At 38.1% G+C, this 27698-nt stretch overlaps 2 protein-coding genes across 2 annotated transcripts in view; both read left to right on the top strand.

Annotated features, from left to right (window-relative positions):
• The window catches only part of LOC136259448 (ankyrin-1-like), a 455130-nt gene that overhangs the window by 107772 nt on the left and 319660 nt on the right, over positions 1 to 27698 (top strand). The gene's annotated exons all lie outside the window — the stretch shown is intronic.
• LOC136257637 (uncharacterized) overlaps positions 23513 to 27698 on the top strand; it is a 97777-nt gene continuing 93591 nt past the window's right edge. Inside the window, exon 1 of the mRNA XM_066050889.1 lies at positions 23513 to 23595. The gene's annotated coding sequence lies outside the window, so the exon portion shown is untranslated. The remainder of the gene's footprint in view (positions 23596 to 27698) is intronic.

The following is a 27698-nucleotide window of genomic DNA, read 5'->3' as shown; positions in this document are numbered from 1 at the left end:
TATCTAATCAAAAACAGCCAAGCTGTAAAAAAAGGTGCGGCCCCCAAAAAGGCCATGGTGAAAAAAGATGTGAAATCCAAGGTGGCGGCCAAGAAATGGCTGTGATGGTAGGTTAATGGTTACATTTTAATAACGACAATTCAGGTGAATTTTGTGCCGCTTGGTCTTGGCACCAAATTCACCTGAATTGTCGTTATTAAAATGTAACCATTAACCTACCATCACAGCCATTTCTTGGCCGCCACCTTGGATTTCACATCTTTTTTCACCATGGCCTTTTTGGGGGCCGCACCTTTTTTTACAGCTTGGCTGTTTTTGATTAGATAGTATAGAAACTAAGGAAAAACATAATCATGGTAATTTAGTAGCACTGACATAATATTATTATTAAAATATACTTTTATTATCTACGTATGAAGTATAGCATTTTGAAATCTAAGCTGTTTCAGCTTATCTTTTAGTCATTGACAAAGTACTATAACTACATAATTATTCATAGTAGTCATAACCAAGATTAACCATTTGGGTTTACAAATAAAGTCTTCTTGATCAAGTTGCCACCATACTTGTGTATATATGTAAGTAGTTGTTTTGTCCAGTTTCTACCTACCAGGCTTTCATTAGCCTTGTTCAAGGTTATTAGCGGGCTATATAGAAATTAATGAATAAGTAAAATAAATTAAATCAGCAATATACACATTGTCAGCCATACACATGACTATCAATCATGATGTTCCTGCATGTATTCTTGTGCTGCATTAGATTGGGTGATTTGTTACACTGGTTGTTATGCATTACTACAGCAGTCATTGACACATGTAGAAATCATACAGGAATTTGTACATGTAACTGCACTACAACAATTGGATAGTGGGAATTAGTGCTGAAATAAATACTAATACTTGATGAGTACTCGTTAATGTTTAGTTACGCTACCACTCACCTACTTATGTGGTCTGTTCCTCAGTTCTTCATTCTTCACCTCCAGCAATCCATTGATTGAGGAAGGGGTTTGGTAAGTGCTAGGGGCCTCATCTGTCATGGTATATGGCCTACGCAAGGTTATGTAATTCCAGCGGGGCCAAAGTAGGAAGTACTTTTGGATTATTGATGCTTGGGTAATGAAAGAGTTTAGAGCAGAGAAGCGTCTCTGTCCTAAACTCTTTACAATAGAGGCAAACGGGAGAACCTAGTGGATAAGGCAGATATCCTAAGTGAGGCCCCTTTCTGTCTCAGACTCCTCTAAGGAAAATGGACGAACTGCTTATAGCAGCGGTAGGTGATGTGTTGACCTGCGGGTCACCACTAATTTGTGTCACATGGCTTTAGCCAGATTGTGACAGCATCAACACCCGTGCGCAGGTGATACAATGGTCTGGGCGTGACCGTTGTTCTCAGAGTTGTCAATATCCACTGTTGAGAGTGGCACTGTCTTAAATAGCATAGTAGCACTGTGGTCCCTCTATGGTGGTTAGCTAGTTGGTACTCTATAGCTGGGTCATGTTTGATAGTGTTCATTACAGCAAGTGTCTTCTGGTAGATGGGAGAGTGTCTCCTGATAGTGATCTGGATGGGAGAGCATCTTCAGCTAGTGATCTGGTTGAGAGAGCGTCTCTAGTTAGCAATTTGGATGGGGAGACATCTCCTGATACTGATCTGGGTGGGAGAGGCAAGCAGCTGTTAGCAACCTGGTTTCCTGATGACACTCTGAACTAGAGGGCCTGTCTGTAACTGCAGGCAGGATAAAAGAGCATCTCTCCTGACAAAAATTTTAACTGCGAGCATCCCTCAATAGCAATCTCTACTTGTGGTAGCAGCTGGCACGGTGAAGGAATCCAGTCAGACCTGCAGCTGAAGAACTCACAACAAAATGCATATAATAGCAAATAGACTTTCATGTAAATGTTTCTGAGTAATTGAATGCAGGCACAGTGAAGTACAGAATACAACAACATTATGTGTCTACTTGCTCCACTGCTTACACTACAAATGTACATAAGTACCACTATTGACAGTGGAATACTAACTAGAATTGTTATCTGCTGGCATACAATGCCAATTAACATAGAGCACCTGCTTATAGTGAAGTTTGTGAACTGTTCAGTGGGTAGGGATAGGGTGGGGAGATTTCTTACAACAGGTATGAATTACTGCCAACGTGTTCTGCTCACGATGCTGCGCATGCATTGTTCTTATTAGAGTCCACTGTTGCATGCTAATATTTTGGATACTTGCATGGCCTACGCTTCACAACATTAACTGTGTTTAATAACTTAAACTTTATTTAAGGATTTGGCACTTGAATTGTAAAATTGGTACTAGAGTACTCATTAGGATCACATCACATGATGTATTTGTCATCAGGGAGTGATACAAAGAAGGATGTAGAATTTGATTGGCATAATTATTTTTTCAGGGACACTCACATCAGTACTTTAATACAGTGTATGTATCACTATTGTTACTTGAGAAACTGTAAACTGGTACAAAACATGTCAAATGGGTATGACTACATACAACTGGTATTTGTGAGTACTCGATCGTTAACTCTAGAGAGTACTTGAATACTAAAAACCATGCCCTAGTGGGAATTGGTAACTATTCACTAAATCAAGACACACAGTAGTGTGTGGTGTGACCCAAGAAGCCGGTGTGCCACACTGTGAGTATATTAACAGGAAGAAAGAAAACACACTTTTCACAGTTATGTAGCTCTGTGATCCCTAATTCAATTGGAACCAAATTTGCTAGAGACATGCCGGCCAGTTAGGGAACTCCACATACCAAATTTGAAGAAAATCGCTGCAGCCATTTCCGAGATACGATCAAACAAAATTTCATTTTAATTTCTTCATTTTTTTCTTCTTCATTTCGCACACTTCGCAAAATGTGCCATAAAACACGAATGCGTGCTCCAATTGTGCTGAAAAATGGCACACTTAAATGGAGATCTCAGTACCAACTTGGTAGGAATCCGTTGAACATTCACAGAGTTATGATTGATTATTCGCGTACAATAAGGTCGAAGGTCTGTCACACCCACATGGTAAACCCCTTGAAGGAATGAGTTGACAATTCCTATGTAGATGCAGTAACCATCGTAGGAGTGCTTTTTTGTGGTTTGAAAAGAATCGAGATAAATACCATGGAGATATGACACAAAACTGAACCTGTGTCACAATTATGCAATCGATTTTTATGAATAAAAAACTATTAGTTTTCATGCCTACCAGGCAAACTGCTTATAGTAATGAGCTAAAAATCGGTGTGTAGCTGGAATAATCATCATAGAAAGTCCTTGCAGTAGTACAGAAGAATCGGATTACAAACTACTGAGTTATAATTTGAAAGTCAACTATGTGTAGCAAATGCGAGATTGAGATACTCTAATAGAACAGTCATCCTAATAGAGCATTCGGCTGTTTATAATTTACTCCACTAAAGAATTATTTTACATTGTAAGTTATTCTGTAGGGAGTTTAGCTACAGTTAATCTTATAGACAATTCAGCTAAAAACAAGTCACCCTGTAGAGAGAGATCAGCTAGACAAAGAACCACCCTATAGAGAGTTCAGCTGCGAACACATCACCCTGTAGAGAGTTCAGCTACGAACGGATCATCCTGTAGAGAGTTCAGCTACAAACAATTCACCCTGTAGAGAGATTAGCTAGAAAAAAAGTTACCTTGTAGAGAGTTCAGCTACAAAGAAACCATCATGCAGAGAGTTCAGCTGCAAACAAATCATCTAGTAGAGAGTTCAGCTACACTGTTAAAATTCAGGTATTGGTGTGACACCCCTAATTTACTATGTTTGTATAGGGGTGTTGTGATAGCACTCACTAATAGTGTAAAGGTGCTACAACTACACCTGTTGGGTGTTCTCTAATGTCTAACACCCCAAAAGAATGTGTGTGAACACCCTTTGTGCTTTTCAACACCTCTGTGTCAGGGTGTCATGAAGACACTACTCATGGTAATCTGTTATATCTGGTGTTGCCTAATCCATAAGCCTCGTAATGATATGTTCAAGCACCCTCTTTGTAGTTCTAAACTCTCCTATCTCCAAAATTCAATAGCAACCATAACAAGTTGATGTGCTACTTCTAAAAACCAGGCACCATGCAGCTAGCTAACTCATCTGGAATAACTATAGACAGTATATACTACTATGAATTAACCAACTATGTATTACTACTTTACAATAGGGTAGTTTGAGTTGTGCAATAATATAATTAGCTATTTCTCGTATTTCGTAATTCATGAAATGTTCGTAATTCGTTCAATTACATTGCTATGCACTGCTAAGGAAGCGTTTGTTAAATAAACCGCTTTTACCAACATATTACGCGCAAAACTATCTTCTAAACTGTTTTATAGTGTGACTAACGTGTTTTTTCCCACAAATTCTCTCGACAAAGCCTCAAAGCTACTCTTCATTTTCGTTCGCGTACGTAAGGGATACGCCCCCTTTCAACTCGAAGCGATAGGCTATTCCTGGCAGTGTACGAGGCCTGCACCGTTGTTTTTCAGTTGCTAAATGCCTGAAAACCTCCAGGGGAAGGTAGTCTGAGGAAAGTCACCACACCCGTATTTCAGTCCGCCGAAAAGAAACCACCTCAGAGCAAAGTTCACCTGTGCAAAAGTTTAATACAGACTTCATTTCACTTTTACTTCATACGTAAAAGCTGCTTTTACTGTTATTAAACGATTTTGCTCACGTGGGTGCGTACGGACAAACATAGGTAGATAGGTACACACACACACTTTTACGAAAACAATTTCAGTAAACCAGGCACACGCCCACAGCCGGCCTTCGGCCGGCTGTGGCGTACGCCTGGTTTAAAAACATCCATTATGCTGATGTGCAGCTAAAATATGCTAAAATGTACTAGTCACTATTATGCAAGATAAGCACTTGCATGAGTGATTATCAAGACACACGGTAGTGTGTCGTGCGGCCCAAGAAGCCGGCGCGTAACACCCGTGAGTATATTGACAGGAAGAAAGAAAACGCAATTTTCGCACCTCCGTAGCTCTGTGCTTCCTTGATGAAACAAGACGATTTTTGCTGTGGACATTCCCTCCAACTGCAGCACTCCACATTCCAAATTTGAGCGAAATCGCTTCGCGCGTTCCCGAGATATGCGACTTCAAAAATTGGCTCAGTTTCTTCGTTTTTTTTTCTTCTTATTTTTCTTTTTCTTGTCGCACACTTACAAAAACTGCTATAAAACGCGAACGCGTTATCCGATTGCCTTGAAATTTGGCACACAGAAGGGGGATATAAAGGCGCATCTCGGTACCAACTTTGGCTGGAATACGATAAACAGGCAAAGAGTTATGAGCGATTATTAACGAAAAATAACACCAATATGTTGTCACGCCTACAGGGTAAACCACGTATGGGAAGAAGCTAAAAATCGGTGGGTGAATAGGTTAACTATTGAACCTCAAACCTTTTGTGGTTTGAAAGAAATCGAGCTAAAAACCAGGAAGATACAACGAAAAAACCAACAGTGTGTAACAATTACGCAATCGAGATCAGCTAATAAAAAAACGACTGCTTGCCACGCCTACCAGATAAACCGCTTAGGGTAATGCTTTAAAAATCGTTGTACAGATGGAGTAATCATCTTAGAAAGGCTCATCAATGGTGTAGAAGAATCAGACTTAAAGCCACGGAGTTATAACACGAAATCCAACTTGGTGCGGCAAGTGCGAGATCGAGATACTCTAATAGAGCAGTCATCCTAATAGAGCAGTCACCCTGAAGAGAATTCAAGAGATCAGCTAGAAATAAGAAACCTGTATAGAGATCAGCTACACACAAGTCACCCTGTAGAGAGATCAGCTAGAAGAAGTTACCTTGTAGGGAGTTCATGCAACTATGGAAAGAGATAGTTCAGCTAGAAAAAATCACCTTGTAGAGTTCAGCTACAATGAAACCACCATGTAGATAGTTCAGCTACAAACAAATCGCCCTGTGGAGAGATCAATAGAAGAAGTTACCTTGCAAAGAGTTCAGCTACAAAGAAACCATCATGTAGAGAGTTCAGATACAAACAAATCTCCCTGTAGAGAGATTAGCTAGAAGAAGTTACCTTGTAGAGAGTTCAGCTACAAAGAAACCATCATGTAGAGAGTTCAGCTACAAACAAATCTCCCTGTAGAGAGATCAGCTAGAAGAAGTTACCTTGTAGAGAGTTCGGTTTCAAACAAATCACACTGTAGAAAGATCAGCTAGAAGAGGTCACCTTGTAGAGAGTTCAGTTACAAAAAAACCACCATGTAGAGAGCTCAGCTACAAACTAGTGACCTTGTAGAGACATCAGCTAGAAGAAGGTACCTTGTAGAGAGTTCAGCTACAAAGAAACCATTCTTTAAAGAGCTCAGCTGCAAACAAATCACCTGTAAAGAATTCAGCTACAAATAAATCACCCTGTAGAAAGATGAGCTAGAAAAAGTTACCTTGTAGAGAGTTCAGTTACAAAGAAACCACCATGTAGAGAATTCAGCTACAAACTAGTGACCCTGTAAAGACATCAGCTAGAAGAAGTTACCTTGAGAGAGTTCAGCTACAAAGAAACCATTATTTAAAGAGCTCAGCTGCAAACAAATCACCTATACAGAATTCAGCTACAAACAAATCACCATGTAGAGAGATCAGCTGGAAGAAGTTAACTTGTAGAGAGTTCAGCTACAAAGAAACCATCATTTAGAGAGTTCAGCTTCAAACAAATCACCTGTAGAGAGTTCAGCTACAAACAAATCTCCCTGTAGAGAGATCAGCTAGAAGAAGTTACCTTGTAGATCGTTCAGCTACAAACAAATCACCCTGTAGAGAGATCAGCTAGAAGAAGTTACCTTGTAGAGAGTTCAGCTACAAAGAAACCACCATGTAGAGAGTTCAGCTGCAAAGAAATCACCCTGTATAAAATTCTGCCACGAACAAATTGCCCTGTAGAAAGATCAGTTAGAAGAAGTTACCTTGTAGAGAGTTCAGCTACAAAGAAACCATTCTGTAAAGAGCTCAACTGCAAACAAATCACCTGTACAGAATTCAGCTACAAACAAATCATCCTGTAGAGAGATCAGCTAGAAGAAATTACTTTGTAGAGAGTTCAGCTACAAACAAATCACCCTGTAGAGAGATCAGCTAGAAGAAATTACTTTGTAGAGAGTTCAGCTACAAAGAAACCACCATGTAGAGAGTTCAACTGCAAACAAATCACACTGTAGAAATACAGCCACAAACAAATTGCCCTGTAGAAAGATCAGTTAGAAGAAGTTACCTTTTAGAGAGTTCAGCTACAAAGAAACCACCCTGTAGAGAGATCAGCTAGAAGAAGTTACCTTGTAGATCGTTCAGCTACAAACAAATCACCCTGTATAGAGATCAGCTAGAAGAAGTTACTTTGTAGAGAGTTCAGCTACAAAGAAACCACCATGTAGAGAGTTCAGCTGCAAAGAAATCACCCTGTAGAAAATTCTGCCAAAAACAAATTGCCCTGTAGAAAGATCAGTTAGAAGAAGTTACCTTTTAGAGAGTTCAGCTACAAAGAAACCATTCTGTAAAGAGCTCAGCTGCAAACAAATCACCTGTACAGAATTCATCTACAAACAAATCACCCTGTAGAGAGATCAGCTAGAAGAAGTTAACTTGTAGAGAGTTCAGCTACAAAGAAACCATCATTTAGAAAGTTCAGCTTCAAACAAATCACCTGTAGAGAGTTCAGTTACAAACAAATCTCCCTGTAGAGAGATCAGCTAGAAGAAGTTACCTTGTAGAGAGTGAAGCTACAAACAAATCACCCTATTGAAAGATCAGCTAGAAGAAGTCAACTTGTAGAAAGTTCAGTTACAAAGAAACCACCATGTAGAGAGTTCAGCTACAAACTAGCCACCTTGTAGAGACATCAGCTAGAAAAGTTACCTTGTAGAGAGTTCAGCTACAAAGAAACCATTCTGTAAAGAGCTCAGCTGCAAACAAATCACCTGTACAGAATTCAGCTACAAACAAATCACCCTGTAGAGAGATCAGCTAGAAGAAATTACCTTGTAGAGAGTTCAGCTACAAAAAAACCATTCTGTAAAGAGCTCAGCTGCAAAACAAATCACCTGTACAGAATTCAGCTACAAACAAATCACCCTGTAGAGAGATCAGCTAGAAGATATTAACTTGTAGATAGTTCAGCTACAAACAAATCACCCTGTAGAAAGATCAGTTAGAAGAAGTTACCTTTTAGAGAGTTCAGCTACAAAGAAACCATTTTGTAAAGAGCTCAGCTGCAAACAAATCACCTGTACAGAATTCAGCTACAAACAAATCACCCTGTAGAGAGATCAGCTAGAAGAAATTACCTTGTAGATAGTTCAGCTACAAACAAATCACGCTGTAGAAAGATCAGTTAGAAGAAGTTACTTTGTAGAGAGTTCAGCTACAAAGAAACCATTTTGTAAAGAGCTCAGCTGCAAACACATCGCCTGTACAGAATTCAGCTACGAACAAATCACCCTGTAGAGAGATTAGCTAGAAGAAGTTACCTTGTAGATAGTTCAGCTACAAACAAATCTCCCTGTAGAGAGATCAGCTAGAAGAAATTGCCTTGTAGAGAGTTCAGCTACAAAGAAACCATCATGTGGAGAGTTCAGCTGCAAAGAAATCACCACTGCCCAAATTTCAAGGCAATACCTCTTTCCAATCTGAAGTTATCAATTGTCAAAGTTGGCAAATTGGATGTGTGTGGAAGGCCCCTTTTTGCAAATCCGGTCACATATGTATTATATATATAATTTGTACATTTACTGATAAAATATTTAAAGTGCATCTACTTCATCTTTACTTCTTCCTGTAGTAAAGAAAAAAAACATAGGTTAAAAAAGTCCCAAAGCTGGCCATAGGCCGGCTTTGGGGTATACAAATGCAAAAAGAAATGAAATCTAATCCAAAACAGCCAAGCTGTAAAAAAAGTGTGCGGCCCTCAGAAAGGCTATGGTGAAAAAAGATGTGAAATCCAAGGTGGCGGCCAAGAAATGGCTGTGATGGTAGGTTAATGGTAAAGATTTTAATAACGACAATTCAGGTGAATTTTTGTGCCGCTTCACAAAATTTACCTGAATTGTCATTATTAAAATTTTTACCATTAACCTACCATCACAGCCATTTCTTGGCCGCCACCTTGGATTTCACATCTTTTTTCACCATAGCCTTTCTGAGGGCCGCACACTTTTTTTACAGCTTGGCTGTTTTGGATTAGATATAAGTAATGTAGAGTAAACTTGGTATTGTTTGCTTTTGATTGGTTAAAACTAGCTTGTTTGGGATAGTATATTAAGTGCTGCACTTTAACTCTGATGGGGTGTGGTGAGAACACCCATGGTGTCAATAGGTGATTCTGTGAATAAAATCCCACAATTAAAATTTTTTTTGGTGGTTACAAGTACGAATTGCTACTTACATAAAGTGTATAGAGAAAGCAAGTAAGCCTATATGTATTTTTGTTTGATTACTGTATTTCAAAGGTTACATGTATGTCCCAATTAACCATGCATAATATTGCAGACCAAGATGAAAAGAGCTCCACCCCCAACAAGGCTTCGGAAATTAATAGACAAGTGCCTAGTGTTATTGTAACACCCGTAACTGCACATCTAACAGTCTAAGGGAGTACCCATAGCACCTTTGGAGTGCTGCCTGACACTCTAGGGGTGTACCCATAACACCTCAGGGTGTTACATTTAAACATGCAACTGAGCACCCTTACAAGGTGCTAGTACAACACCCATATTTTAACAGTGTAGAAACAAATCACCCTGGAGAGAGATCAGCTAGAAACAAGTCACCCTGTAGACAGAACAGCTAGAAGAAGTTACCTTATAGAGAGTTCAGCTGCAAAAAAACCATCATGTAGAGGGTTCAGCTGCAAACAAATTACCCTGTAGAGAGTTCAGCTATGAACAGATCACCCTGTAGAGAGTTCAGTTACAAAAAAATCACCCTGTAGAGAGTTCAGCTGAAAACAAGTCATCCTGCACAGAGATCAGCTAGAAGAAGTCACCTTGTAGAGAGATTTCAGCTACAAAATAACCACTATGTACAGAGTTCAGCTGCAAACAAATCACCTTGTAGAGAGTTCAGCTACAAAGAAACCACCATATAGAGAGTTCAGCTGCAGGAAGATCACCCAGTAGAGGGTTCAGCTAGAAACAAATCAATGAGCTAGAAACAAGTCACCCTGTAGAGAGATCAACTAGAAGAAGTTACCTTGTAGAAATTTCAGCTGCAAAGAAGCCATGTATCATGTAGAGAGGTCAGCTGCAAATAAATTACCCTTTAGAGAGTTCAGCTACAAACTGATCACCCTGTAGAGAGATCAGCTAGAAGAAGTTACCTTGTAGAGAGTTCAGCTACAACCTGCAAATAGTTCAGCTACAAACAAGTCATCTTGTAGAGAGATCAGCTAGAAGAAGGTACCTGGTAGAGAGTTCAGCTACAAAGAAACCATCATGTAGAAAGTTCAGCTGCAAACAAATCACCCTGTAGAGAGTCCAGATAGGAACAATTCACCCTGTAGAGAGATCAGCTAGAAGAAGATACCTTGTAGAGAGTTCATCTACAAAGAAACTATCATGTAAAGAGTTCAGCTATGAACAGATCACCCTGTAGAGAGTTCAGCTACAAGCAATTCACCCTATAGAGAGATCAGCTAGAAGAACTTACCTTTTAAAGATTTCAGCTACAAAGAAACCGTCATGTGGAGGGTTCAACTGCAAACAAATCACTCTGTAGAGAGTTCAGCTACGAAAAGATCACCCTGTAGAGAGTTTAGCTAGAAGAAGGTACACTGTAGAGAGTTCAGCTACAAAGAAACCACCATGTAGAGAGTTCAGCTGCAAACAAATCACCCTGAAGAGAATCCAGCTACAAATATATCGCCCTGTATAGAGAGATCAGCTAGAAACAACTCACCCTGTAGTCAGGTCAGCTAGAGAAAGTTACCTTATAGAGGATTCAGTTGCAAACAAATCACCCTGTAGAGAGTTCAACTACAAACAGATAACTCTGCAGAGAGTTCAGCTAGGGTCAAGTCACCCTGTAGAGAGAATCCTGTAAAGAGTTCATCTACGTACAAGCATATCACCCTGTAGAAAGTTCAGCTACATTTCAGGTCACCCACTGTAGAGAGATCACCTGCAAAAAAATTATCCTGTATGGATTAATTGGCATGTAATAAATATCTAATCCAAAACAGCCAAGCTGTAAAAAAAGTGTGCGGCCCTCAAAAAGGCTATGGTGAAAAAAGATGTGAAATCCAAGGTGGCTGCCAAGAAATGGCTGTGATGGTAGGTTAATGGTAAAAATTTTAATAACGACAATTCAGGTGAATTTGGTGCCGCTTGGTCAATTGGCACAAAATTCACCTGAATTGTCATTATTAAAATTTTTACCATTAACCTACCATCACAGCCATTTCTTGGCCACCACCTTGGATTTCACATCTTTTTTCACCATAGCCTTTTTGAGGGCCATACACTTTTTTTACAGCTTGGCTGTTTTGGATTAGATTTTACTTCTTTTTGTATTTGTATACCCCAAAGCTGGCCTATGGCCTGCTTTGGGACTTTTTTAACCTATCTTTTTTTTCTTTACCACAGGAAGAAGAAAAGATGAAGCATATGTACCTTAAATATTTCTGATTTTATCAGTAAATGTACAAATTATCTAACAGTACGATAGTACTGTTTAAGTAGGGATCCGGGTGGATTTGGCGCGCGCCTCAAATTTCGATCCCTCAAAAATCATCCTAGAAATATCTCACACAGTAAATAAACCTTTTACTAAAGAGTCTTCAAGTTTTTAACTTTACTTCTAGCGTTATATATCAGGAAACGACTAGAAAAGTGCTGGAATTTTATTTCTAAAAATCGCTAAAACAGAAATTTTCGTCTGCCTGCCAGGCTGCCTGCCAGCCTGCCTGCCTGACCACATTCGCAAGGCTACTGGCCAAACGAAGCAGCGAAGGATCACCATTCTTTGCCACAATATTTAACTCGCTGCTGGGATGTGCCTTTTCGGGTTCCGACGAGTGTCTGCCTTCTGCGCTTTGCCTTTCCTTTTATCTTCAATTACGGATCGTCTTCTTCTTTTCCAGTCACGGAGGCGTTAATAATTCGTATCGACACTTTCCTTAGAGCAGCCGTATTCGGACGCCACAAAACTAATAACGGATTCCGTACTGTAAGGGCAAGTAGATGCCTGTATAGCAACACTTGCAAAGCGATCAAACAGCCTAGTGAAGTAAGAACACACTGCCACGCCCTTATCAATCAGAGCGCGCACTCGTACTTAACGATCAGTGGACCACGCCCATTATTAATGGTCCAGCTGTAACTAATTGTAGAAAACAGGAGATAGAAACCCTGCATGCCTTTCAATTTAGTAATTGAGCAGCTTGCATAAAGCAAGCAGCAAGATCGAGATACTCTAATAGAGCAGTCAGTGCCAAAGATCAATAATAGCTATATACCTATACCGAAAAAGTTAACAAACTAGTGAATTTAGAAATTGTTAATTTAGAAATGGAAGTAGGGATCAAGCGATAAAAACTACTGAAACAAGTGATTTGAATGATGGCAACTATTACAACATAGCTTTGTGGGGAAATCCCTACTTTGGCATTGAACATATATGGTGACGTGGTGAGATACCAATGTAAGGATTTCCCCACAAAGCTATGTTGTAATAGTTGCCATCATTCAAATCACTTGTTTCAGTAGTTTTTATCGCTTGATCCCTACTTCCATTTCTAAATTAACAATTTTTAAATTCACTAGTATATATAATGCATATATTTATTACAGAACTGTCCATGGTGGTTTCTTTGTAACTGAACACTCTTCAAGGTAACTTCTTCTAGCTGTTCTCTCTACAGGGTGATTTATTTGTAGCTGGATTCTGTACAGGTGATTTTTTTGCTGCTGAGCTCTTTACAGAATGGTTTCTTTGTAGCTGAACTCTCTACAAGGTAACTTCTTCTAACTGATCTCTCTACAGGGAGATTTGTTTGTAGCTGAACTCTCCACAGGTGATTTGTTTGCAACTGAACTATCTAGATGATGGTTTCTTTGTAGCTGAACTCTCTACAAGGTAATTTATTCTAGCTGAACTCTCTACATGGTGGTTTCTTTTTACTGTAGCTGAACTCTCTACAAGGTAATTTCTTCTAGCTGATCTCTCTACATGGTGATTTGTTTGTAGCTGAATTCTATACAGGTGATTTGTTTGCAGCTGAGCTCTTTACAGAATGGTTTCTTTGTAGCTGAACTCTCTACAAGATAACTTCATCTAACTGAACTCTCTACAGGGAGATTTGTTTGCAGCTGAACTCTCTTCATGATGGTTTCTTTGTAGCTGAATTCTCTACAGGTGATTTGTTTGCAGCTAAACTCTCCACATGATGGTTTCTTTAAATTTGTAGCTGAATTTTCTACAAGGTAACTTCTTCTAGCTGATCTCTCTACAGAGTGATTTGTTTGTAGCTGAACTATCTACAAGATAAGTTCTTCTAGCTGATCTCTCTACAGGGTGATTTGTTTGTAGCTGAATTCTGTACAGGTGATTTGTTTGCAGCTGAGCTCTTTACAGAATGCTTTCTTTGTAGCTGAACTCTCTACAAGGTAACTTCTTCTAACTAAACTCTCTACAGGGAGTTTTGTTTGGAGCTGAACTCTCTTCATGATGGTTTCTTTGTAGTTGAACTCTCTACAAGGTAACTTTCTTCTAGCTGAACTCCCTACATGGTGGTTTCTTTGTAGCTGAACTCTCTACAAGGTGACTTCTTCTAGCTGATCTTTCTACAGTGTGATTTGTTTGTAGCTGAATTCTGTACAGGTGATTTGTTTGCAGCTGAGCTCTTTACAGTATGGTTTCTTTGTAGCTGAGCTCTCTACAAGGCAGTTTCTTCTAGCTGATGTCTCCACAAGGTCACTAGTTTGTAGCTGAACTTTCTACATGGTGGTTTCTTTGTAACTGAACTCTCTACAAGATAACTTCTTCTAGCTGATCTTTCTACAGGGTGATTTGTTTGTGGATGAACTCTCTACAAGGAGACTTCTTCTAGCTGATCTCTCTACAGGGAGATTGGTTTGTAGCTGAACTCTCTACAGGTGATTTGTTTGCAGCTGAACTCTCCACATGATGGTTTCTTTGTAGCTGAACTCTCTACCAGGTAACTTCTTCTAGCTGATCTTTCTATAGGGTGATTTGTTTGTAGTGGAATTCTGTAAAGGTGATTTTTTTTGCAACTGAGCTCTTTACAGAATGGTTTCTTTGTAGCTGAACTCTTTACAAGGTAACTTCTTCTAGCTGATGTATCTACAGGGTCACTAGTTTGTAAACGAATTCTCTACATGGTGGTTTCTTTGTAACTGAACTCTCTACAAGGAAACTTCTCCTAGCTGATCTCTCTACAGGGAGATTTGTTTGTAGCTGAACTCTCTACAGGTGATTTGTTTGCAGCTGAACTCTCTACATGATGGTTTCTTTGTAGCTGAACTCTCTACAAGTTAACTTCTTCTAGCTGATCTCTCTACAGGGTGATTTGTTTGTAGCTGAACTCTCTACATTGTGGTTTCTTTGTAGCTGAACTCTACAAGGTGATTTCTTCTAGCTGAATTATCTCTTTCTATAGTTGCATGAATTCCCTACAAGGTAACTTCTTCTAGCTGATCTCTCTACAGGGTGAATTGTTTGTGGCTGATCTCTCTACAGGGTGACTTGTTTGTAGCTGATCTCTATACAGGTTACTTGTTTCTACTTTCTAGCTGATCTCTTGAATTCTTTTCGGGTGACTGCTCTATTAGGATGACTGCTCTATTAGAGTATCTCGATCTCGCACTTGCTACACCAAGTTGGATTTCGTGTTATAACTCCGTGGCTTTAAGTCTGATTCTTCTACACCATTGAAGAGCCTTTCTAAGATGATAACTCCATCTGTACAGTGATTTTCAAAGTATTACCCCCAAGCCGTTTATCTGGTAGGCGTGGCAAGCAGTAGTTTTTTTGAGGTTCAATAGTTAACCTATTCACCCACCGATTTTCAGCTTCTTCCCATACGCGGTTTACCCTGTAGGCGTGACAACATATTGGTGTTATTTTTCGTGAATAATCGCTCATAACTCTTTGCCTGTTTATCGTATTCCAGCCAAAGTTGGTACAGAGATGCGCCTTTATACCTCCCTTCTGTGTGCCAAATTTCAAGGCGATCGGATATGGCGTTCGCGTTTTATAGCAGTTTTTGTAAGTGTGCGAAAAGAGGAAGAAAAATAAGAAGAAAAAAAAATGAAGAAACTAAACCAATTTTTGAAGTCGTATATCTCAGGAACGCTTGAAGCGATTTCGCTCAAATGTGGAATATGGAGTGCTGAAGGTGGAGGGAGTGTCCACAGCAAAAATCGTCTTGTTTCATCAAGGCAGCACAGAGCTACGGAGGTGCGAAAATTGCGTTTTCTTTCTTCCTGTCAATATACTCATGGGTGTTACGCTCCGGCTTCTTGGGCCGCACGACACACTACCGTGTGTCTTGATATGTATTATATATATATAAAGAACTTTGCGTGGGAGTATCAAAGCAAAAAAGTGTTCTATATTCGCCATAAAGGCACAAGTGTTCTATATTGGGCAGTTATAGAACACTTTAATAGTCCACAGTTCTATATCAGGTAGTTATAGAACTGCCGGGTCTATTTGTGCAGGCTGATAGCCTACTTTGATTGAGTAATCACTTATTCTGGTCAGTACAACCAATCAACCAAGCCAGTGTAGGCTGATAGCCTGATTGTGCTGGCTGACAAGTCAACGCAGTCATTATGTGCCACTTGGTCTTGGCACAAAATTCACCTGAATTGCCGTTATTAAAATTTTTACCATTAACCTACCATCACAGCCATTTCTTGGCCACCACCTTGGATTTCACATCTTTTTCACCATAGCCATTCTGAGGGCTGCACTCTTTTTTTTACAGCTTGGATGTTTTGAATTAGATTAAGGTTATTTGAAACCATTCTAATCCTGTAATCAGAAGAAAGGAAGTCTGCATGAGCAACATAAAGTTTTATACTTATATAGATGCATTGCATCAATGCATATCAGTAATTTCACCTGAACATTTTCAGACACATAATCTTTCCTTCTCTGTTGGACATTTAGTAAGATAATTAGTTGCAATCTTTAATGATGTTTTAATGGGTAGATACTACATAGGAGTGTACAGTAGTTGTACCACATGTTTTACATTTAAGGTAGTTCAACTGTATAGATTTTTCACAGTAAGAATTGTGTGGACATACCTTATAGTGAGTGATGGATAGACAAGTGGACATTTAGTGCAGTATAAAAAGTGTAGGCCTTCCGTACATAATAGAATGTATGCTTCATTATACATGTGTGCAATTTTGTCTTAATTCTGATTGTGTCATCATTATTGTCTAGTGGTTAGGTACCACTCCATTACATGTAGCAGCAAAAAATGGTCACACACAAGTAACAGAACTATTATTATCAAGAGGAGCTGATATGAATAGTGTGAATAACGTGAGTACTAATAATAATAATAATAATAATATAGTGTTACATTATTATACTGTCATCATCCTCATTGTAGTCAGGTAGCACTCCATTACTTATTGCAGTAAAGAATGGTCACACACAAATAGCAGAACTATTATTATCAAGAGGAGCTGATGTGAACTGTGTGGACAAAGTGAGTACTAGTATTATAGTACATGTGTGATGTGAGTTCCTACATGGACATGGAAATATACCTGAGTATGATTGACTTTATAGAATAATAGTGTAGAAAATAATTTAAAAAATTAAAACATGAGAATAGAAATTGCTGAAAAAAGTAATGACAAACAAGCCGGCAAGCTAAACACAGGAATATTTATTTGGACTCAATGGATATAGTATAGAAACTAAGGATACAACAGTAGTTTCTCATAAATCAAGTGCAAAAAAAGGCATCTGTATAAATGTTTATTTGAGTCAAAATAGACATCTATATGTGTTTAACATGCTGGCTTGTTTGACTATTGTTTCTTTATTTTTTTCAGCCATTAATATTCCCATGTTTTAATTTTTAAATAGTTTTTTACTATATAGAACTAATTTTTACACTAATTTGTTTACTTTATATAAATCCATTAATTTATGGATAGCTAACTAGGGATGCGTCTATTATGCCAGAATAATTTTCGATGTAGTGGAAAGAATTGGGGAATATTCTGGAATAATCGGATAAATTCTAGGAATAATTAGTGCAAAATTATAAGTTTTTCTTGTAGTGTGATGTAAAAACCTTTTGGGTACAACACTGAAACAGTGCAAGCATACAAACGGTTGAAAAGATTGAAATACTCTAATAGAGCAGTCACCTATACTCTAATAGAGCAGTAAACTTAGAGTTCACAATTCTAATATAGCAGTCACTTATGTAAAACTCTAACTAATATGCTTATTTGTGCATAAATTTCAGTAATAATTTTGGGGATTTTAAAAAGAATTGCCAGAAAGAATAATTGGAAGATTAAAAAGCATAATAGACTCCTGCCTATAGCTAACAAGATAATAAGAAGTTCTGGTTGTGCTTGACATTACACAGTACTGAACATGTGTACTAAGTTAGTCATCATGTACAGTAGCTGTTAAGTAGTCAGCTAATACATATTATCAGAGTTAACAAACACCGGTGTATTGTTTCCTTACTATTGAATATACTTTGTTCTATACAGCTTTGACAGATCCAACTGTAGGCAGTGTATAGCAGCAATAATATGGTTTCTAATTTATGCGCATGCACATTTGTGCAGCTATGTAATCACAATTAAGTCAAGTACACAGTGGTACACAACAACATTGTTGCTCTGGTATGAACTTGATATACTGTGGTTAAAAATAGGTAATGATATAGGGTTTACAAATGAATGTGACAACAAGAGTAGATTAAATACTTATTAACACACTATTACCAGTTTTTTACAATTGAATTCGTCACCTTTGCAATTGACTTCGTCTCATTTGCTGCAAGGTTCATCATTAGAATTCACTCCATTTGCAATTGAATTCATCACTTTGCATTAGAGTCCATCACTTTACATTAGAGTTCGTCACTTTGCACAAGAATTTGTCATGATTACACTGACTGGAATAAAGCAGCCGCTCATCACAAGATGGATCATTTTTCCACAGAGTATCACACTTGAGACACTACAGGGAAACCGGAGCTGGATATTCGTGAAGCCATTTGCATTAATTAGCTATTCATGAGTGACCACACCCATTGCCAATGGGGAAGCACAATTGTGAATGCTGTTGAAGGAGCTGTAGCAGAAGGATTATTGCCTTACAAAGAGTTGTTTACAACAGTTGTACTTCAACAAGACCATGAATAAGCTGTTAAATCTTGGTTTTGTGTTCACTGCATCTGCCAATCGTGTTACGGACATGACACGATGAATTCTAATGCAAAAGCAACAAATTCAATTGCAAACAGGATGAATTCCACTGCAGTAACGACAAATTCATCTGCAAACAGGACAAAGTCATGTGCAAAGGTGATGAATTCAATTGTAAAAACCTGTAATACTTTGATTACCCTTGCAGAGACTACAGGTGTAAGTCAAAATAATAATGCGAAAGAACTGAGCTCGTACTAAAAAGGTTGTTCATTGCTGTGACAATACAGAAACAAACACGTAATAAGTTTGTAAACAAGTTACAGTGCTTTGAAAAGTTTGTGACAGACCTGTCATACAGTACGTATTATTGTCAGATATATTGACATGTTGTCACCAGTTTGTTTATATCAATCACAACATTATCACTTCATGGTAGACGTTGCATTAACAGGTTTTTATATGCAAAGTAAGGTTATGTACCTTGGGAACTGCAGTTGTATAATAGCTTGCTGCACCATTTAATCACTATTTGATGTCTACTGACAGAACAGGTCTTACTACCCATAGGTCTACGAGATGCTGGAGAATACAATCAACCTTACATAAAAAGTATGGCTACAGGTTAAACTGCTTATGGTTTAAAAATTGGTGTGTAGATAGGGCGATCGTCATAGCAGTACATTTTGATGATTTGAAAAACAATAGAGTTACAGCCACATAAATATTCTAATAGAGCAGGCACTACTAGGTGGGCAAAAAGTGTCAAAAAGCTTACCAGGGTTCGAACCAGGGACCATATGTAACACCTGTATCCTTAACTACTGAAACATTGCTATCTCTATTAGCTGATAACTCACTTAACTTTATCATGACACATGATAGTGTGTCATGTGGCCTTGCTCTTTGTCTGATCTGTACCAAAATTGGCCTGTAAATGTGCAGTATTACCCTCTTACTGCCTTCCAAATTTTAAGTAAATCAACTAAAGCATGTATGAGTTATTGTGGTTTTTCTATAGTGTGTGAGACAAAGAAGAAAAAGATTTTAAAATACAAAGAAAATAAGACAAACTTTGAAGGCATGCATCTCAGTGATGGATGGGAAGATTCACCTCAAATTTGGAATGGGAAGTGCCCCACTACAAGGGAGTTTCCACAGCAAAAATAGTTGTTTTCTATCCAGCCATGCGTTATCAAGCTATAGATGCATGAAAATGGAAATTTCTTTGGTTCTGTAAAATACACTTGTCTGTTGCGTGCCTGTACTGGCTGTGCTTGAAAGTTATACACAATTTTTCAAAATTCTAGTGGCGATTTGTTGTCACGCCTCCAAGGTAAAGTGCTTGACAGAATAACCTGAAAATCACTCTGTATATGGAATAAATATTGTAGTGCAAATTTGTTTGTGGTTAGAAAGAAATTGCACTTACAGTCATGGAGTTATAATAAAAATGCCAACCATGTGTAAAAATTGCATGATCGAGTTTTTAATTTTACTACTTTTTGCACATAGCTAACTGAATCAGCTGAAAAATAGGTAGAGAGGTAGAATAATTATGTTAGAATGATTTTCAGTAGTTTCCAAGGATTCAGATTAAACACCACTGACTTACATTACGAAAGTCAAATAGGTGTAACTAGTGCGTGATTGAAATACTCTAATAATGCAGTCACCCTAATAGAAATGTTCAGCTATGTAACATGTCGCTCTATTAGAATGTTCAGCTACAATCAAATCACCATTAAATTTTAAAGAGTTAAACTACGAGCAAGTCACCCTGTAGAGAGCTCAGCTACAAACAAGTCAGCCAGTAGAAAGTTCATGCAGATAACAAACAAATGTTACAAATCACCTGTAGAGAGTTCCAATAAATGACTGTGATGGTATATAGGTTAATGGCAAAAATTTTAGTAACAACAATTCAAGTGAATTTGTGTTGCTTTCTTCTAGTTTGGCACCAATTTCACCTGAATTGTCATTATTAAAATTTTTGCCATTAACTTACCATCACAGTCATTTCTTGGCTGCCACCTTTGTTTTTGCATCTTTTTCACTCTGACTTCCCTTTATTCATACTTAGCTATTTTTGTATAGTTATCACTTGTTTTTGTATTTATATATTCCAAAGCCAGTCTGCAGCCAGCTTTGTAGTTCTTTTACTTGTCTTTTTCTTTGCTGCAGAAAGAAGACATCAATAGCTGAATTCTCTGGATACTCTAATATTGTTTAGGACTTCTAATAGAATACATGTGTAATGTTTTATAACTTCTAATAATTGTAGATCAATGCAAATATAAACATAGCAGATATAAAATAGGTGCAGCCCCAAATATTCCATGGTGATAAAGATATGAAATCAAAGGTGGCGGCATTACAATGATATTTCAAATAGTGAATAAAAGCCATAAACTTGAATACTAAAAGTCAATGCCCATGTGGGAATTGGTAACTACTCAACAAATTAAGGTTATTTGCCACCATTCTAATCCTGTAATCAGAAGAAAGGAAGTCTGTATGAGCAATGTGAAGCTTTATACTTATATAGATGCATTGCATCAATGCATATCAGTAAATGCATTGCATCAATGCATATCATTAATTTCACCTGAACATTTTCAGACACATAATCTTTGCTTCTCTGCTGGACATTTAGTAAGATAATTAGTTGCAGTCTTTAATGGTGTTTTAATGGGTAGATAGCACATAGCAATTAGAGTTGTACCGATAATCGGACCGGAAATCAGTATAAGCTGATAATTAGCTGTTTTTACCATAATTGGAAATCGGTTGTAATGTGGCTGTGGCCAGCAGATTGTTAGTCTATTCAGCTTCAGCAGCTGCAGTACCACTGGAGGGCTGGTATCAAATGCTCTGGTATGTACTTGGGTAATTTTTTATGTTTTGTGGTAACCACAAAGATAAACAGTGATGGTTCAGGCCCTAGCACACTTGTCTGATTGGCAACTTTGAGTTGGGGTAAGTGTACAATTTCGGGTAAGTAGAATTCTAGGAAAACAGGAACGGAAAGCGGAAACGGGAGCAACCAGTGGTAAAAGCCTGATAAAAAAAGGTCATCATGCCATTATAAAGGTTGGATTTTATTGCACAATGCTTATTTGCAACATTGTTGGATTCTTCTGCTAAAATGATCGAAACACTCTAATAAAGCAGTCACCTGTATTAAAAATACTTTAATAGAGCAGTCAAAAAATGTTTTGTTGTCTATCCCACCAGAGACCTACATTGATGGCCTGTGAGTTGATGGGCTACAGCTGTCATAGATTAGGTATATAGACTAGCCGAGTCATCAACATAAAAAATTAGCCACTCCCTTGAAACCATAAATTTATACCAATATAGCATATAATTAAAAGTTTACAAAATGATTCTAATTAATTGACAGTAACAACATATAGATGAGGGAAGTTGTGCCTGTGACCTCAAGAAAATGTCACATGATGGGCTTGTGGCAGCTGAAGTATGTGTAGGTGCATGGCTCCAATGAGGAGACTAAAGGACTATATAAGCAGTCATGGGGATATTGGAGCCAATTTCAGTTTGACCAGTGTTGCATGCATACTCCCATCATATGACTTCTCATCTGGAAGCAGTATAGGTGCAGTTTTCGAAGCCTATAATAGGCACTGCCAGTTAACTATACTTTGTGAATCTCAGTTTTCATCTCAGTATTATTTTAATGTTTTATCATTGAATATTCTAAAAAATTATGGTTTCAAAGGAGTAGCTAACTTTCAATGTTGATGACTTACCTAGTCTATACACTTAATCTATGGCAGCTATAGCCCACCAATTCACAGGCCATCAATGTGGGTCTCTGGTGGGATAATTAACAAAACATTTTTTGACTGCTCTATTAGAGTATTTCACATAATAGTTAGACTTCAGACCACAGGAGTCTAGTAACCCAATGGCCCTGTGTTGTGGCGTCTGAGCGAAGCAAAGGCGCTACTACAGGGCCTGAGGGTTACTAAATTACTTAGACCCCTGTGGTCTGAAGTCTAAGTTATTTAGACCCTTTATGTAGTTGTTGTACCTTAACATTGTTGACAGCTGCTTGTAACAGAGAAATGTAACGTTCATTAGTAGAAACAAGCCATTACTCTACCCGTAACAATAGTTATGGTTTAAAATTAATTTTCAGGTGGCGATGCGTTGCCAATGCTACCAGTCTGGGTGCGTGTAATAAACATAAAAAGGGTCTAAGTAAACACGAAAGGGTCTAAGTAAATATGAAAAGGGTCTAAGTAACTTAGGCACCTCCAAAATCCACCACAAAAAGGGTCTAATACAGGTGACTGCTCTATTAGAGTGTTTTGATCATTTTAGTGGAAGAATCCAACAATGCTGCAAAGGAGCATTGTGCGATAAAATCCAACCTTTATAATGGCATGATGACCTTTTTTATCAGGAATTTTCTGCTGGTTGTTCCCGTTTCCACTTTCCATTCCTGTTTTCCTAGAATTCTACTTACCCTACAATTTCACAGAATTAGCTTTACTAGCTCTACTTTTATGGAGTGTGCACAAGTATAATTGTAGAGACCTACAATCGGGTATTGCTTAACTATCGGTAAAACAGGTTAAAAATATATCGGATATCGGTTTTCCCTAAAAAGTGGGAATCGGTACAACTCTGATAGTAATGTACAGTAGTTGTACCACATGTTTTACATTTGAGTACTTCAACTGTACAGATTTGTCACAGCAAGAATTGTGTGGACATACCTTATAGTGACATTTGTACAAAGTGCAGTATAGAAAGTGTAGGCCTTCTGTACATAAAAGAATGTATGCTTCATTGTACATGTGTGCAATTTTGTCTTAATTCTGATTGTGTCATCATTATTGTATAGTGGTCAGGTGACACTCCATTACTTATTGCAGTAAAGAATGGTCACACACAAGTAACAGAACTATTATTATCAAGAGGAGCTGATATGAATAGTGTGAATAACGTGAGTACTACTAATAATAATAATGTGGTGTTACATTATTATGCTGTCATCATCCTCATTGTAGTCAGGTGACACTCCATTACTTATTGCAGTAGAGAATGGTCTCACACAAGTAGCAGAACTATTATTATCAAGAGGAGCTGATGTGAACTGTGTGAACAAAGTGAGTACTAGTATTAGCAGGGGCTTAGGGAGGGGGGGTTCCGGGGGGTTCAGGAACCCCCCCCCTGTAAAATTTAGACTTCTGCAAGCAGGATCCTAACACACCATTTAGTGTGGCAGGACAAAATGAGAGAGTAATTTACAGAAGTAACATGAGCCCTAGGCTTCTTCAAACTTGTTAAAAAGATCGATATACTCTAATAGAGCAGTCAGGTATAAACTCTAATAGAGCAGTCAAGTATATACTCTAATAGAGCAGTCAGGTATACTCTAATAGAACATGCATGTAAATATATCCATGTCCATATGAAGTTTTTCAGACATTCTAACATTAAATGCAAAACTTAGCATGACCTTATACTGCTATAGCTTTGGTGTGCAGTGTTTAAAAATATAGAGCTCCAGTAATTTATCACTTGTATTATGCAAAATGAATTCATGCTATGCATATTTGTATAGTTATATTGTTTTGATTGTAAGTCATTCCATTTGTATCAGTAGATTCATGGCTCTTATACCACAGTGAGATAACTATCACTTACAGATTACTATGTGTCTCTATATATGTGACCGGATTTGCGAAAAGGTACCTTTTCCACACATTTGACATACCAGCAAACAAAATGATGTAACACTTGACTCATTATACTGATTAACTTGCTCTTAGTATCACAATGTAGCCAGATACTGTAGCTACATTCCTTGAAAATGTCAAGCAACTATTTGCTATGATTAAAAAGTTATGAAGCTTTAAAGTTCAAAAAATGGGTCAAATTTTGTGTGTGGAAAAGGTACCTTTTCGCAAATCCGGTCACATATGTGTTACAGCGTTGAAACCGGGTCGGGTCAACCGGGTCACATTTTCTCCGGGTCATCCGGGTCAGACCCGGTTTACAGATTATCCGGGTCTGACCCGGATTGGATCACGTGAGAAACGATATTGTTAGTTTGACGACGTAGACTCTTATTAACGCTAGTCGCGCAGCTCTTTTGTGAGCCACGCCCACTTATCGAGCCACAAGCATATGATCAGCCACGCCCATCTATTAGTAAGTGTAATCTGTAGCACGAAACCGCGTCCGTTGCTGTCAGCAAGCTTATGTGGAGCCACGCCCATTTATCGATTATTGTATGATTTGTATATAGTCTAGTCTTGCAGCAGGATAAGTACTTTTGTGAGCCACAGCCACTTCAATATATCGGGAAATTGTAATACTAGGTATGCACGAAGCCACAACCAATTGCTGTCTGTTTAAAACTCACAGTAGCTACGTGGAACCATGCAAACCCCAGTGATCGATTTTAAATTATAAACTTACCGTATAACTACTCGTTTACTCAACACGAATCGAACGCTCAAATCGTATAATCTCGTACGTCTCGCTCGCTCGAGACTACCCGAAACATACCTCTTATCGCACGCCTCAGCTTTAATCAATGCGGGTCACATCCGGGTCTGACCCGGATTGCTATCCGGGTCAGTGGGTCATCCGGGTCAGCAGTAGTGACCCGGTTTCAACGCTGATGTGTTATGCTGTCTGTTTCCAGTAGGTGGCTTTATCTAGTACTACCTTCATCGCGGGGCACTTATATGCATCATAATTAATGTACATTTGCATAAAATATAGCAATTTGCTGAGTTTTGATTCATTAAAATATTGAAAGTCTCTCAGCGGTTGGGGGCTGTGCCCCCATCACTATTCCCATGTTTTAATTTTTAAATTGTTTTTACTAGAACACATATTTACACTAATTTGTTTACTTTTTATAAATCTATTAATTTATGGGTAGCTAACAGCATAATAAGAAGTTCTGGTGGTGCTTGATATTACACAGTACTGAAAATGTATATTAAGTTAGTCATCATGTACAGTAGCTATTAAGTAGTCAGCTAATATTATCAGAGTTAACAAACACCGGTGTATTGTTTCCTTACTATTCAATGTACTTTGTACTATACAGCTTTGACAGATCCAACTGTAGGCAGCGTATAGCAGCAATAGTATGGCTTCTGATTTATACGCATGTGCATTTGTGCAGCTATGTAATCACAATTAAGTCAAGTACACAGTGGTACACAACAACATTGTTGCTCTGGTATGAACTTGATATACTGTGGTTAAAAATAGGTAATGATATAGGGTTTCCAAATGAATGTGATAGCAAGAGTAGATTAAATACTTATTATCCACATATTACCAGTTTTTGCAATTGAATTCGTCACCTTTGCAATTGACTTCATCCTGTTTGCTGCAAGGGTCATCACTTTTGCAGTAGAATTCATCCCGTTTGCAATCGAATTCATCAGTTTTGCAATTGAATTCATCACTTTGCATTAGAGTTCATCACTTTGCATTAGAATTTGTCACTTTGCACAAGAATTTGTCATGTTTACACTGACTGGAATAAAGCAGCCGCTCATCACAAGATGGATCATTTTTCCATAAAGAATAACACATGAGACACTACAAGGAAACTGGTACAGGTTATATGTGAAGCCATTTGCATAATTAGCTTGTTCGTGAGTGACCACACCCATTGCCAATGGAGAAGCACAATTGTGAATGTTGTTGAAGGAGCTGTAGCAGAATTATTGCCTTACAAAGAGTTGTTTACAACAGTACCTCTGCAATTGACTTGTCCTGTTTGCAGTAGAGTTTGTCATTATTGCAGTAGAATTTGTCCCGTTTGCAATTGAATTAGTTGGTTTTGCATTAGAATTCATTGTGTCACGTCCGTAACAAGATTGGCAGCTGCAGTGAACACAAAAACAAGATTTAGCAGGTGATTCATGATCTTGTTGAAGTACAGATGAATTCAATTGTAAAAACCTGTAATACTTTGATTACCCTTGCAGAGACTACAGGTGTAAGTCAGAATGATAATGCAAAAGAACTGAACTCATACAAAAAAGGTTGTACATTGCTGTAACAATACAGAAACAAGCACGTAATAAGTTTGTAAACAAGTTACATTGCTTTGAAAAGTTTGTGACAAACCTGTCATATGGTATGTATTATTGTCAGATATATCGACATGTTTGTCACCAGTTTGTTTATATCAATCACAACGTTATCACTTCATGGTAGACGTTGCATTAACAGGTTTTGATATGCAAAGTAAGGTTATGTACCTTGGGAATTGTAGTTGTATAATAGCTTGTTGCACAATTTAATCAGTATTTGATGTCTACTGATAGAACAGGTCTTACTACCCATAGGCCTACGAGGTACTGGAGAATACAATCAACCTTACATAAAAAGTATGGCTACAGGTTAAACTGCTTATGGTTTAAAATCTGGTGTGTAGATAGGGCGATCATCATAGTAGTACATTTTGATGATTTGATAAACGATAGTTACAGCTACTTAAATATTCTAATAGAGCAGTCACCACTAGGTGGACAAAAAGTGTCAAAAAAGCTTACCAGGGTTCGAACCAGGGACCATATGTAACACCTGTATCCTTAACAACTGAATCACTGCTATCTATTGGCTGATAACTCACTTGACTTTATCAAGACACACGATAGTGTGTCATGTAGCCAAGCACAGCCAGTGCAGGCACGTAACAGACAAGTATGTACTTTACATGAACCAAAGAAATTGCCGTTTTCATGCATCTATATAGCTTGATAATGCATGGCTGGACAGAAATTAACTGTTTTTGCTGTGGAAACTCCCTTGGGGTAGGGCACTTCCCATTCCAAATTTGAGGTGAATCCGCCCATCCATCACTGAGATGCACACCTTCAAAGTTTGTCTTATTTTCTTTGTATTTTTCTTAATCTTTTTCTTCTTCGTCTCACACACTTTAGAAAAATCACAATAACTCGTGCATGCTTTAGTTAATTTACTTAAAATTTGGAAGGCAGTAAGAGGGTAATACTGTACATTTACGGTCCAATTTTGGTACAGATCAGACAAAGATCAAGAAAGTTATATGCAATTTTTCAAAATTCTAAAGGCTATTTGTTGTCACGCCTCCAGGGTAAAGCACTTGACAGAATAACTTGAAAATCTTTCTGTACATGGAGTAATATCGTAGTGCAAACGTTTTGTGGTTAGAAAGAAATTACATTTACAGTCATGGAGATATAATAAA

Source organism: Dysidea avara, chromosome 6 (assembly GCF_963678975.1).
Source record: "Dysidea avara chromosome 6, odDysAvar1.4, whole genome shotgun sequence".
Taxonomy (NCBI): domain Eukaryota; kingdom Metazoa; phylum Porifera; class Demospongiae; order Dictyoceratida; family Dysideidae; genus Dysidea; species Dysidea avara.
Note: the sequence above shows the minus strand (reverse complement) of the source record. Positions and strands in the feature narration are given on the sequence as shown.